Source organism: Dendrobates tinctorius, unplaced genomic scaffold, assembly GCF_039654945.1.
Source record: "Dendrobates tinctorius isolate UK_male_01 unplaced genomic scaffold, ASM3965494v1 ptg000462l, whole genome shotgun sequence".
NCBI lineage: Eukaryota > Metazoa > Chordata > Amphibia > Anura > Dendrobatidae > Dendrobates > Dendrobates tinctorius.
The window spans coordinates 312,702-327,500 of NW_027362124.1; the positions used below are offsets into that span (position 1 = coordinate 312,702).

General features: G+C 37.9%; 8 non-coding genes across 8 annotated transcripts; all 8 read left to right on the forward strand.

Moving 5' to 3' along the window:
- Window positions 1-1,509: 1,509 nt before the first annotated feature.
- Window positions 1,510-1,581, forward strand: TRNAQ-UUG (transfer RNA glutamine (anticodon UUG)). Its single transcript has one exon. It is a non-coding gene; the product is annotated as a tRNA-Gln (tRNA).
- A 936-nt stretch (window positions 1,582-2,517) lies between these two features.
- On the forward strand, window positions 2,518-2,599 carry TRNAS-UGA (transfer RNA serine (anticodon UGA)). The gene has a single exon. It is a non-coding gene; the product is annotated as a tRNA-Ser (tRNA).
- Window positions 2,600-3,250: 651 nt separating this feature from the next.
- On the forward strand, window positions 3,251-3,322 carry TRNAQ-UUG (transfer RNA glutamine (anticodon UUG)). Its single transcript has one exon. It is a non-coding gene; the product is annotated as a tRNA-Gln (tRNA).
- A 1,517-nt stretch (window positions 3,323-4,839) lies between these two features.
- On the forward strand, window positions 4,840-4,911 carry TRNAQ-UUG (transfer RNA glutamine (anticodon UUG)). The gene has a single exon. It is a non-coding gene; the product is annotated as a tRNA-Gln (tRNA).
- Window positions 4,912-5,842: 931 nt separating this feature from the next.
- On the forward strand, window positions 5,843-5,924 carry TRNAS-UGA (transfer RNA serine (anticodon UGA)). The gene has a single exon. It is a non-coding gene; the product is annotated as a tRNA-Ser (tRNA).
- Window positions 5,925-6,575: 651 nt separating this feature from the next.
- On the forward strand, window positions 6,576-6,647 carry TRNAQ-UUG (transfer RNA glutamine (anticodon UUG)). The gene has a single exon. It is a non-coding gene; the product is annotated as a tRNA-Gln (tRNA).
- Window positions 6,648-8,181: 1,534 nt separating this feature from the next.
- On the forward strand, window positions 8,182-8,253 carry TRNAQ-UUG (transfer RNA glutamine (anticodon UUG)). The gene has a single exon. It is a non-coding gene; the product is annotated as a tRNA-Gln (tRNA).
- A 930-nt stretch (window positions 8,254-9,183) lies between these two features.
- On the forward strand, window positions 9,184-9,265 carry TRNAS-UGA (transfer RNA serine (anticodon UGA)). Its single transcript has one exon. It is a non-coding gene; the product is annotated as a tRNA-Ser (tRNA).
- The last annotated feature ends 5,534 nt before the right edge of the window (window positions 9,266-14,799 follow it).

Consider the following 14,799-nt stretch of genomic DNA (forward strand, 5'->3'; position numbering starts at 1 on the left):
AAAATTAAAATTGTCTTTATCACTCATTGTCTATGTCACTCATTGTCTATGTCATACCAAGCAATCTCATACTCTGTGACTTGAGTCAATATTCACATAACACTCTTTCCAAGTGGGTGAATCTGACAAGGATTTGAAGCCAAAATGGCTTCAGGAAGTGTTTTTGATTTTTCTCTAAGCCATCTTTTCTTGTGTTTTCCAGAATTTCCTAAAGTGCCTTATAAACATTTTTGGTGGTGTTTTTCTAAAAATTCTTTTCGGCGTCTTTTGAATGTGTTTTGTGGCTTTTTTTGTAGCACACAAAAGTCAATCAGGACCCTTTATAGGGTCTTTCGAACCTTACCGTTGACTTGTAGTATAGGTATGGAGCTGTTCAAAGTGAAAAACATCTGAAGATTGATATGGTAATTTCAGTTAACCGCTGGACATTTTTGGAAACTTGACATGGTTAATAGACGCTCCAAAGACTGATCAAATGAACACCAAGTCTTTTTTACTTGGAAATGATTATTTTCAGTCTTCTCAGCATTTTCGGATTATTTTTAAGGATGTTTTTGGAGCTGACTGACTCCAAATCCATATTATGAAGAGGGAAAAGCTTTAAACTGTGAATGGTTCCCATTGATGATGACTTTAAATCAGATTTTTGCATTTTACTGAGACCTTGTATTTTCTTTTCATTTTCTGAGATGTCTTCCAGAGGGTTGATCACTGAGCTTGATCATGGTGCTATTAGAAAACGTGTGTGAAACTCATAACAGCTTGAAGTCCGAGTAGTCGTGTCCGAGTGGTTAAGGCGATAAGCAAGAAATTCATTGGGGTCTCCCCGCGCAGGTGCAAATCCTGCCGACTACGTCTATGTTTCAATAACTTTTTGACCTTTTATCTCTGTTGTTCAATTTGCATGTTTACTAGTCTATTCCCCATGACAGTGATCTGTGATGGAGCGAGTTTCTTGGACCAAACTGACTTTATCTTTGACTGTTCTTTAGATAATCTATTCTGGAGCAACATTATATGTGCGACTTGCCGCTAATCAAAAGAAGCACCGTGGGTGCCATCAGGTAAGAGGTTTTTCTCTTGATCTTGTCCAGCAGCCACAGACCTCTGTCCTGGCTAATGGACTGGGACATGCACTTTGATTTGCACAAACCTTAAATTATCTCTCAGATGAAGCCTTTTACCATGCAATGCTAATCTTTATCGACTACTGGATGAACAGTTTTCTAACAGTATACGTTTTGCAATTTATTTTTTTCACACTTTTTCCAAGTAACAGATACAGCAATCTTTTTACTAGCCACTTTTCATCAACATTTCAAACTGTCCTAGCTGTGATATCGTGGAAATGTTGGTAAATTTGTGGAATGAAAGGTTATAAAATATCAATTTACCATTGTGTATGATTGCAGATTTGCACTGCAGCTTTGGAGCCTGTTTTCGCCATCGTTCACGATTTCATATGCTTTATTCAGCACAACAAGCCGCAGCCATGACTGTGTCATGGTTGGTTCCATGGTGTAATGGTTAGCACTCTGGACTTTGAATCCAGTGATCTGAGTTCAAATCTCAGTGGAACCTTGGCTCAGGACTCATTTTGATTTTTCCATCTGCACTCAGATCGACGATGCCCAATGTTTATGATGAAACAAGCAATTTAAAATCCACATAATAAAAGACAAAAAAAGAGTTCAAGGATTCATGGAATACCATGGTCAAAGCTGTCAATCAAGTAGGATTAGCAAAAATTAAAATTGTCTTTATCACTCATTGTCTATGTCACTCATTGTCTATGTCATACCAAGCAATCTCATACTCTGTGACTTGAGTCAATATTCACATAACACTCTTTCCAAGTGGGTGAATCTGACAAGGATTTGAAGCCAAAATGGCTTCAGGAAGTGTTTTTGATTTTTCTCTAAGCCATCTTTTCTTGTGTTTTCCAGAATTTCCTAAAGTGCCTTATAAACATTTTTGGTGGTGTTTTTCTAAAAATTCTTTTCGGCGTCTTTTGAATGTGTTTTGTGGCTTTTTTTGTAGCACACAAAAGTCAATCAGGACCCTTTATAGGGTCTTTCGAACCTTACCGTTGACTTGTAGTATAGGTATGGAGCTGTTCAAAGTGAAAAACATCTGAAGATTGATATGGTAATTTCAGTTAACCGCTGGACATTTTTGGAAACTTGACATGGTTAATAGACGCTCCAAAGACTGATCAAATGAACACCAAGTCTTTTTTACTTGGAAATGATTATTTTCAGTCTTCTCAGCATTTTCGGATTATTTTTAAGGATGTTTTTGGAGCTGACTGACTCCAAATCCACATTATGAAGAGGGAAAAGCTTTAAACTGTGAATGGTTCCCATTGATGATGACTTTAAATCAGATTTTTGCATTTTACTGAGACCTTGTATTTTCTTTTCATTTTCTGAGATGTCTTCCAGAGGGTTGATCACTGAGCTTGATCATGGTGCTATTAGAAAACGTGTGTGAAACTCATAACAGCTTGACGTCCGAGTAGTCGTGGCCGAGTGGTTAAGGCTATGGACTTGAAATCCATTGGGGTCTCCCCGCGCAGGTTCAAATCCTGCCGATTACGTCTATGTTTCAATATCTTTTTGACCTTTTATCTTTGTTCAATTTGCATGTTTACTAGTCTATTCCCCATGACAGTGATCTGTGATGGAGCGAGTTTCCAGGACCAAACTGACTTTATCTTTGACTGTTCTTTAGATAATCTATTCTGTAGCAACATTACATGTGCTACTTGCCGCTAATCAAAAGAAGCACCGTGGGTGCCATCAGGTAAGAGGATTTACTCTTGATCTTGTCCAGCAGCCACAGACCGCTGTCCTGGCTAATGGACTGGGACATGCACTTTGATTTGCACAAACCTTAAATTATCTCTCAGATGAAGCCTTTTACCATGCAATGCTAATCTTTATCGACTACTGGATGAACAGTTTTCTAACAGTATAAGTTTTGCAATTTATTTTTTTCACACTTTTTCCAAGTAACAGATACAGCAATCTTTTCACTAGCCACTTTTCATCAACATTTCAAACTGCGCTAGCTGTGATATCGTGGAAATGTTGGTAAATTTGTGGAATGAAAGGTTATAAGATATCAATTTACCATTGTGTATGAATGCAGATTTGCACTGCAGCTTTGGAGCCTGTTTTCGCCATCGTTCACGATTTCATATGCTTTATTCAGCACAACAAGCCGCAGCCATGTCTGAGGCATGGTTGGTTCCATGGTGTAATGGTAAGCACGCTGGACTTTGAATCCAGTAATCTGAGTTCAAATCTCAGTGGAACCTGGGCACACATTTCGATTTTTCCATCTGCACTCAGATCGACGATGCCCAATGTTTAAGATGAAACAAGCAATTTAAAATCCACATAATAAAGACAAAAAAAAGTTCAAGGATTCAAAGCTGTCAATCAAGTAGGATTAGCAAAAATTAAAATTGTCTATATCACTCATTTTCTATGTCACTCATTGTCTATGTCATACCAAGCAATCTCATACTCTGTGACTTGAGTCAATATTCACATAACACTCTTTCCAAGTGGGTGAATCTGACAAGGATTTGAAGCCAAAATGGCTTCAGCAAGTGTTTTTGATGTTTCTCTAAGCCATCTTTTCTTGTGTTTTTCAGAATTTCCTAAAGTGCCTTATAAACATTTTTGGTGGTGTTTTTCTAAAAATTCTTTTCGGCATCTTTTGAATGTGTTTTGTGGCTTTTTTTGTAGCACACAAAAGTCAATCAGGACCCTTTATAGGGTCTTTCGAACCTTACCATTGACTTGTAGTATAGGTATGGAGCTGTTCAAAGTGAAAAACAGCTGAAGATTGATATGGTAATTTCAGTTCTAATTTCAGAGCTGACTGACTCCAAATCCACATTATGAAGAGGGAAAAGCTTTAAACTGTGAATGGTTCCCATTGATGATTACTTTAAATCAGATTTTTGCATTTTACTGAGACCTTGTATTTTCTTTTCATTTTCTGAGATGTCTTCCAGAGGGTTGATCACTGAGCTTGATCATGGTGCTATTAGAAAACGTGTGTGAAACCCATAACAGCTTGAAGTCCGAGTAGTCGTGTCCGAGTGGTTAAGGCGATAAGCAAGAAATCCATTGGGGTCTCCCCGCGCAGGTGCAAATCCTGCCGACTACGTCTATGTTTCAATAACTTTTTGACCTTTTATCTCTGTTGTTCAATTTGCATGTTTACTAGTCTATTCCCCATGACTGTGATCTGTGATGGAGCGAGTTTCTTGGACCAAACTGACTTTATCTTTGACTGTTCTTTAGATAATCTATTCTGGAGCAACATTACATGTGCGACTTGCCGCTAATCAAAAGAAGCACTGTGGGTGCCATCAGGTAAGAGGTTTTTCTCTTGATCTTGTCCAGCAGCCACAGACCTCTGTCCTGGCTAATGGACTGGGACATGCACTTTGATTTGCACAAACCTTAAATTATCTCTCAGATGAAGCCTTTTACCATGCAATGCTAATCTTTATCGACTACTGGATGAACAGTTTTCTAACAGTATACGTTTTGCAATTTATTTTTTTCACACTTTTTCCAAGTAACAGATACAGCAATCTTTTTACTAGCCACTTTTCATCAACATTTCTAACTGTCCTAGCTGTGATATCGTGGAAATGTTGGTAAATTTGTGGAATGAAAGGTTATAAAATATCAATTTACCATTGTGTATGATTGCAGATTTGCACTGCAGCTTTGGAGCCTGTTTTCGCCATCGTTCACGATTTCATATGCTTTATTCAGCACAACAAGCCGCAGCCATGACTGTGTCATGGTTGGTTCCATGGTGTAATGGTTAGCACTCTGGACTTTGAATCCAGTGATCTTAGTTCAAATCTCAGTGGAACCTGGGCACTCATTTTGATTTTTCCATCTGCACTCAGATCGACGATGCCCAATGTTTATGATGAAACAAGCAATTTAAAATCCACATAATAAAAGACAAAAAAAGAGTTCAAGGATTCATGGAATACTATCGTCAAAGCTGTCAATCAAGTAGGATTAGCAAAAATTAAAATTGTCTTTATCACTCATTGTCTATGTCACTCATTGTCTATGTCATACCAAGCAATCTCATACTCTGTGACTTGAGTCAATATTCACATAACACTCTTTCCAAGTGGGTGAATCTGACAAGGATTTGAAGCCAAAATGGCTTCAGGAAGTGTTTTTGATTTTTCTCTAAGCCATCTTTTCTTGTGTTTTCCAGAATTTCCTAAAGTGCCTTATAAACATTTTTGGTGGTGTTTTTCTAAAAATTCTTTTCGGCGTCTTTTGAATGTGTTTTGTGGCTTTTTTTGTAGCACACAAAAGTCAATCAGGACCCTTTATAGGGTCTTTCGAACCTTACCGTTGACTTGTAGTATAGGTATGGAGCTGTTCAAAGTGAAAAACATCTGAAGATTGATATGGTAATTTCAGTTAACCGCTGGACATTTTTGGAAACTTGACATGGTTAATAGATGCTCCAAAGACTGATCAAATGAACACCAAGTCTTTTTTACTTGGAAATGATTATTTTCAGTCTTCTCAGCATTTTCGGATTATTTTTAAGGATGTTTTTGGAGCTGACTGACTCCAAATCCATATTATGAAGAGGGAAAAGCTTTAAACTGTGAATGGTTCCCATTGATGATGACTTTAAATCAGATTTTTGCATTTTACTGAGACCTTGTATTTTCTTTTCATTTTCTGAGATGTCTTCCAGAGGGTTGATCACTGAGCTTGATCATGGTGCTATTAGAAAACGTGTGTGAAACTCATAACAGCTTGTCGTCCGAGTAGTCGTGGCCGAGTGGTTAAGGCGATGGACTTGAAATCCATTGGGGTCTCCCCGCGCAGATTCAAATCCTGCCGATTACGTCTATGTTTCAATATCTTTTTGACCTTTGATCTTTGTTCAATTTGCATGTTTACTAGTCTATTCCCCATGACAGTGATCTGTGATGGAGCGAATTTCCAGGACCAAACTGACTTTATCTTTGACTGTTCTTTAGATAATCTATTCTGTAGCAACATTACATGTGCTACTTGCCGCTAATCAAAAGAAGCACAGTGGGTGCCATCAGGTAAGAGGATTTTCTCTTGATCTTGTCCAGCAGCCACAGACCGCTGTCCTGGCTAATGGACTGGGACATGCACTTTGATTTGCACAAACCTTAAATTATCTCTCAGATGAAGCCTTTTACCATGCAATGCTAATCTTTATCGACTACTGGATGAACAGTTTTCTAACAGTATAAGTTTTGCAATTTATTTTTTTCACACTTTTTCCAAGTAACAGATACAGCAATCTTTTCACTAGCCACTTTTCATCAACATTTCAAACTGCGCTAGCTGTGATATCGTGGAAATGTTGGTAAATTTGTGGAATGAAAGGTTATAAGATATCAATTTACCATTGTCTATGAATGCAGATTTGCACTTCAGCTTTGGAGCCTGTTTTCGCCATCGTTCACGATTTCATATGCTTTATTCAGCACAACAAGCCGCAGCCATGTCTGAGGCATGGTTGGTTCCATGGTGTAATGGTAAGCACGCTGGACTTTGAATCCAGTGATCTGAGTTCAAATCTCAGTGGAACCTGGGCACACATTTCGATTTTTCCATCTGCACTCAGATCGACGATGCCCAATGTTTAAGATGAAACAAGCAATTTAAAATCCACATAATAAAAGACAAAAAAAAGTTCAAGGATTCATGGAATACCAAGGTCAAAGCTGTCAATCAAGTAGGATTAGCAAAAATTAAAATTGTCTATATCACTCATTTTCTATGTCACTCATTGTCTATGTCATACCAAGCAATCTCATACTCTGTGACTTGAGTCAATATTCACATAACACTCTTTCCAAGTGGGTGAATCTGACAAGGATTTGAAGCCAAAATGCCTTCAGGAAGTTTTTTTGATTTTTCTCTAAGACATCTTTTCTTGTGTTTTCCAGAATTTCCTAAAGTGCCTTATAAACATTTTTGGTGGTGTTTTTCTAAAAATTCTTTTCGGCGTCTTTTGAATGTGTTTTGTGGCTTTTTTTGTAGCACACAAAAGTCATTCAGGACCCTTTATAGGGTCTTTCGAACCTTACCGTTGACTTGTAGTATAGGTATGGAGCTGTTCAAAGTGAAAAACAGCTGAAGATTGATATGGTAATTTCAGTTCTAATTTCAGAGCTGACTGACTCCAAATCCACATTATGAAGAGGGAAAAGCTTTAAACTGTGAATGGTTCCCATTGATGATGACTTTAAATCAGATTTTTGCATTTTACTGAGACCTTGTATTTTCTTTTCATTTTCTGAGATGTCTTCCAGAGGGTTGATCACTGAGCTTGATCATGGTGCTATTAGAAAACGTGTGTGAAACTCATAACAGCTTGAAGTCCGAGTAGTCGTGTCCGAGTGGTTAAGGCGATAAGCAAGAAATTCATTGGGGTCTCCCCGCGCAGGTGCAAATCCTGCCGACTACGTCTATGTTTCAATAACTTTTTGACCTTTTATCTCTGTTGTTCAATTTGCATGTTTACTAGTCTATTCCCCATGACAGTGATCTGTGATGGAGCGAGTTTCTTGGACCAAACTGACTTTATCTTTGACTGTTCTTTAGATAATCTATTCTGGAGCAACATTACATGTGCGACTTGCCGCTAATCAAAAGAAGCACCGTGGGTGCCATCAGGTAAGAGGTTTTTCTCTTGATCTTGTCCAGCAGCCACAGACCTCTGTCCTGGCTAATGGACTGGGACATGCACTTTGATTTGCACAAACCTTAAATTATCTCTCAGTTGAAGCCTTTTACCATGCAATGCTAATCTTTATCGACTACTGGATGAACAGTTTTCTAACAGTATACGTTTTGCAATTTATTTTTTTCACACTTTTTCCAAGTAACAGATACATCAATCTTTTTACTAGCCACTTTTCATCAACATTTCAAACTGTCCTAGCTGTGATATCGTGGAAATGTTGGTAAATTTGTGGAATGAAAGGTTATAAAATATCAATTTACCATTGTGTATGATTGCAGATTTGCACTGCAGCTTTGGAGCCTGTTTTCGCCATCGTTCACGATTTCTTATGCTTTATTCAGCACAACAAGCCGCAGCCATGACTGTGTCATGGTTGGTTCCATGGTGTAATGGTTAGCACTCTGGACTTTGAATCCAGTGATCTGAGTTCAAATCTCAGTGGAACCTGGGCACTCATTTTGATTTTTCCATCTGCACTCAGATCGACGATGCCCAATGTTTATGATGAAACAAGCAATTTAAAATCCACATAATAAAAGACAAAAAAAAGTTCAAGGATTCATGGAATACCATGGTCAAAGCTGTCAATCAAGTAGGATTAGCAAAAATTAAAATTGTCTTTATCACTCATTGTCTATGTCACTCATTGTCTGTGTCATACCAAGCAATCTCATACTCTGTGACTTGAGTCAATATTCACATAACACTCTTTCCAAGTGGGTGAATCTGACAAGGATTTGAAGCCAAAATGGCTTCAGGAAGTGTTTTTGATTTTTCTCTAAGCCATCTTTTCTTGTGTTTTCCAGAATTTCCTAAAGTGCCTTATAAACATTTTTGGTGGTGTTTTTCTAAAAATTCTTTTCGGCGTCTTTTGAATGTGTTTTGTGGCTTTTTTTGTAGCACACAAAAGTCAATCAGGACCCTTTATAGGGTCTTTCGAACCTTACCGTTGACTTGTAGTATAGGTATGGAGCTGTTCAAAGTGAAAAACATCTGAAGATTGATATGGTAATTTCAGTTAACCGCTGGACATTTTTGGAAACTTGACATGGTTAATAGACGCTCCAAAGACTGATCAAATGAACACCAAGTCTTTTTTACTTGGAAATGATTATTTTCAGTCTTCTCAGCATTTTCGGATTATTTTTAAGGATGTTTTTGGAGCTGACTGACTCCAAATCCACATTATGAAGAGGGAAAAGCTTTAAACTGTGAATGGTTCCCATTGATGATGACTTTAAATCAGATTTTTGCATTTTACTGAGACCTTGTATTTTCTTTTCATTTTCTGAGATGTCTTCCAGAGGGTTGATCACTGAGCTTGATCATGGTGCTATTAGAAAACGTGTGTGAAACTCATAACAGCTTGACGTCCGAGTAGTCGTGGCCGAGTGGTTAAGGCTATGGACTTGAAATCCATTGGGGTCTCCCCGCGCAGGTTCAAATCCTGCCGATTACGTCTATGTTTCAATATCTTTTTGACCTTTTATCTTTGTTCAATTTGCATGTTTACTAGTCTATTCCCCGTGACAGTGATCTGTGATGGAGCGAGTTTCCAGGACCAAACTGACTTTATCTTTGACTGTTCTTTAGATAATCTATTCTGTAGCAAAATTACATGTGCTACTTGCCGCTAATCAAAAGAAGCACCGTGGGTGCCATCAGGTAAGAGGATTTTCTCTTGATCTTGTCCAGCAGCCACAGACCGCTGTCCTGGCTAATGGACTGGGACATGCACTTTGATTTGCACAAACCTTAAATTATCTCTCAGATGAAGCCTTTTACCATGCAATGCTAATCTTTATCGACTACTGGATGAACAGTTTTCTAACAGTATAAGTTTTGCAATTTATTTTTTTCACACTTTTTCCAAGTAACAGATACAGCAATCTTTTCACTAGCCACTTTTCATCAACATTTCAAACTGCGCTAGCTGTGATATCGTGGAAATGTTGGTAAATTTGAGGAATGAAAGGTTATAAGATATCAATTTACCATTGTGTATGATTGCAGATTTGCACTGCAGCTTTGGAGCCTGTTTTCGCCATCATTCACGATTTCATATGCTTTATTCAGCACAACAAGCCGCAGCCATGACTGTGAAATGGTTGGTTCCATGGTGTAATGGTTAGCACTCTGGACTTTGAATCCTGTTATCTGAATTCAAATCTCAGTGGAACCTGGGCACACATTTCGATTTTTCCATCTGCACTCAGATCGACGATGCCCAATGTTTATGATGAAACAAGCAATTTAAAATCCACATAATAAAAGACAAAAAAAGAGTTCAAGGATTCATGGAATACCATGGTCAAAGCTGTCAATCAAGTAGGAATAGCAAAAATTAAAATTGTCTATGTCATACCACGCAATCTCATACTCTGTGACTTGAGTCAATATTCACATACCATTCTTTCCAAGTGGGTGAATCTGACAAGGATTTGAAGCCAAAATGGCTTCAGGAAGTGTTTTTGATTTTTCTCTAAGCCATCTTTTCTTGTGTTTTCCAGAATTTCCTAAAGTGCCTTACAAACATTTTTGGTGATGTTTTTCTAAAAATTCTTTTCGGCGTCTTTTGAATGTGTTTTGTGGCTTTTTTTGTAGCACACAAAAGTCAATCAGGACCCTTTATAGGGTCTTTCGAACCTTACCGTTGACTTGTATTATAGGTATGGAGCTGTTCAAAGTGAAAAACAGCTGTAGATTGATATGGTAATTTCAGTTAACCGCTGGACATTTTTGGAAACTTGAGATGGTTAATAGACGCTCCAAAGCCTGATCAAATGAACATCAAGTCTTTTTTACTTGGAAATGATTATGTTCAGTCTTCTCAGCATTTTTGGATTATTTTTAAAGATGTTTTTGGAGCTGACTGACTCCAAATCCACATTATGAAGAGGGAAAAGCTTTAAACTGTGAATGGTTCCCATTGATGATGACTTTAAATCAGATTTTTGCATTTTACTGAGACCTTGTATTTTCTTTTCATTTTCTGAGATGTCTTCCAGAGGGTTGATCACTGAGCTTGATCATGGTGCTATTAGAAAACATGTGTGAAACTCATAACAGCTTGACGTCCGAGTAGTCGTGGCCGAGTGGTTAAGGCGATGGACTAGTAATTCATTGGGGTCTCCCCGCGCAGGGTCAAATCCTGCTGACTACGTCTATGTTTCAAAAAGTTTTTGACGTTTTATCTTTGTTGTTCAATTTGCATGTTTACTAGTCTATTCCCCATGACAGTGATCTGTGATGGAGCGAGTTTCTAGGACCAAACTGACTTTATCTTTGACTGTTCTTTAGATAATCTATTCTGGAGCAACATTACATGTGCGACTTGCCACTAATCAAAAGAAGCACTGTGGGTGCCATCAGGTAAGAGGTTTTTCTCTTGATCTTGTCCAGCAGCCACAGACCGCTGTCCTGGCTAATGGACTGGGACATGCACTTTGATTTGCACAAACCTTAAATTATCTCTTAGATGAAGCCTTTTACCATGCAATGCTAATCTTTATCAACTACTGGATGAACAGTTTTCTAACAGTATAAGTTTTGCAATTTATTTTTTTCACACTTTTTCCAAGTAACAGATACAGCAATCTTTTTACTAGCCACTTTTCATCAACATTTCAAACTGTCCTAGCTGTGATATCGTGGAAATGTTGGTAAATTTGTGGAATGAAAGGTTATAAGATATCAATTTACCATTGTGTATGATTGCAGATTTGCACTGCAGCTTTGGAGCCTGTTTTCGCCATCGTTCACGATTTCATATGCTTTATTCAGCACAACAAGCCGCAGCAATGACTGTGTAATGGATGGTTCCATGGTGTAATGGTTAGCACTCTGGACTTTGAATCTTGTTATCTGAATTCAAATCTCATTGGAACCTGGGCACACATTTCAATTTTTCCATCTGCACTCAGATCGACGATGCCCAATGTTTATGATGAAACAAGCAATTTAAAATCCACATAATAAAAGAAAAAAAAAGAGTTCAAGGATTCATGGAATACCATGGTCAAAGCTGTCAATCAAGTAGGATTAGCAAAAATTAAAATTGTCTATGTCATACCAAGCAATCTCATACTCTGTGACTTGAGTCAATATTCACATAACACTCTTTCCAAGTGGGTGAATCTGACAAGGATTGGAAGCCAAAATGGCGTCAGGAAGTGTTTTTGATTTTTCTCTAAGCCATCTTTTCTTGTGTTTTCCAGAATTTCCTAAAGTGCCTTATAAACATTTTTGATGGTGTTTTTCTAAAAATTCTTTTCGGCGTCTTTTGAATGTGTTTTGTGGCTTTTTTTGTAGCACACAAAAGTCAATCAGGACCCTTTATAGGGTCTTTCGAACCTTACCGTTGACTTGTATTATAGGTATGGAGCTGTTCAAAGTGAAAAACAGCTGAAGATTGATATGGTAATTTCAGTTAACTGCTGGACATTTTTGGAAACTTGAGATGGTTAATAGACGCTCCAAAGCCTGATCAAATGAACATCAAGTCTTTTTTACTTGGAAATGATTATGTTCAGTCTTCTCAGCATTTTTGGATTATTTTTAAATATGTTTTTGGAGCTGACTGACTCCAAATCCACATTATGAAGAGGGAAAAGCTTTCAACTGTGAATGGTTCCCATTGATGATGACGTTAAATCAGATTTTTGCATTTTACTGAGACCTTGTATTTTCTTTTCATTTTCTGAGATGTCTTCCAGAGGGTTGATCACTGAGCTTGATCATGGTGCTATTAGAAAACATGTGTGAAACTCATAACAGCTTGACGTCCGAGTAGTCGTGGCCGAGTGGTTAAGGCGATGGACTAGTAATTCATTGGGGTCTCCCCGCGCAGGGTCAAATCCTGCTGACTACGTCTATGTTTCAAAAAGTTTTTGACGTTTTATCTTTGTTGTTCAATTTGCATGTTTACTAGTCTATTCCCCATGACAGTGATCTGTGATGGAGCGAGTTTCTAGGACCAAACTGACTTTATCTTTGACTGTTCTTTAGATAATCTATTCTGGAGCAACATTACATGTGCGACTTGCCACTAATCAAAAGAAGCACCGTGGGTGCCATCAGGTAAGAGGTTTTTCTCTTGATCTTGTCCAGCAGCCACAGACCGCTGTCCTGGCTAATGGACTGGGACATGCACTTTGATTTGCACAAACCTTAAATTATCTCTCAGATGAAGCCTTTTACCATGCAATGCTAATCTTTATCAACTACTGGATGAACAGTTTTCTAACAGTATAAGTTTTGCAATTTATTTTTTTTCACACTTTTTCCAAGTAACAGATACAGCAATCTTTTTACTAGCCACTTTTCATCAACATTTCAAACTGTCCTAGCTGTGATATCGTGGAAATGTTGGTAAATTTGTGGAATGAAAGGTTATAAGATATCAATTTACCATTGTGTATGATTGCAGATTTGCACTGCAGCTTTGGAGCCTGTTTTCGCCATCGTTCACGATTTCATATGCTTTATTCAGCACAACAAGCCGCAGCAATGACTGTGTAATGGATGGTTCCATGGTGTAATGGTTAGCACTCTGGACTTTGAATCTTGTTATCTGAATTCAAATCTCATTGGAACCTGGGCACACATTTCAATTTTTCCATCTGCACTCAGATCGACGATGCCCAATGTTTATGATGAAACAAGCAATTTAAAATCCACATAATAAAAGACAAAAAAAGAGTTCAAGGATTCATGGAATACCATGGTCAAAGCTGTCAATCAAGTAGGATTAGCAAAAATTAAAATTGTCTATGTCATACCAAGCAATCTCATACTCTGTGACTTGAGTCAATATTCACATAACACTCTTTCCAAGTGGGTGAATCTGACAAGGATTGGAAGCCAAAATGGCGTCAGGAAGTGTTTTTGATTTTTCTCTAAGCCATCTTTTCTTGTGTTTTCCAGAATTTCCTAAAGTGCCTTATAAACATTTTTGATGGTGTTTTTCTAAAAATTCTTTTCGGCGTCTTTTGAATGTGTTTTGTGGCTTTTTTTGTAGCACACAAAAGTCAATCAGGACCCTTTATAGGGTCTTTCGAACCTTACCGTTGACTTGTATTATAGGTATGGAGCTGTTCAAAGTGAAAAACAGCTGAAGATTGATATGGTAATTTCAGTTAACTGCTGGACATTTTTGGAAACTTGAGATGGTTAATAGACGCTCCAAAGCCTGATCAATTGAACATCAAGTCTTTTTTACTTGGAAATGATTATGTTCAGTCTTCTCAGCATTTTTGGATTATTTTTAAAGATGTTTTTGGAGCTGACTGACTCCAAATCCACATTATGAAGAGGGAAAAGCTTTAAACTGTGAATGGTTCCCATTGATGATGACGTTAAATCAGATTTTTGCATTTTACTGAGACCTTGTATTTTCTTTTCATTTTCTGAGATGTCTTCCAGAGGGTTGATCACTGAGCTTGATCATGGTGCTATTAGAAAACATGTTTGAAACTCATAACAGCTTGATGTCCGAGTAGTCGTGGCCGAGTGGTTGAGGAGATGGACTAGAAATCCATTGGGGTCTCCCCGCGCAAGTTCAAATCCTGCTGACTACGTCTATGTTTCAAAAAGTTTTTGACCTTTTATCTTTGTTGTTCAATTTGCATGTTTACTAGTCTATTCCCCATGACAGTGATCTGTGATGGAGCGAGTTTCTAGGACCAAACTGACTTTATCTTTGACTGTTCTTTAGATAATCTATTCTGGAGCAACATTACATGTGCGACTTGCCGCTAATCAAAAGAAGCACCGTGGGTGCCATCAGGTAAGAGGTTTTTCTCTTGATCTTGTCCAGCAGCCACAGACCGCTGTCCTGGCTAATGGACTGGGACATGCACTTTGATTTGCACAAACCTTAAATTATCTCTCAGATGAAGCCTTTTACCATGCAATGCTAATCTTTATCAACTACTGGATGAACAGTTTTCTAACAGTATAAGTTTTGCAATTTATTTTTTTCACACTTTTTCC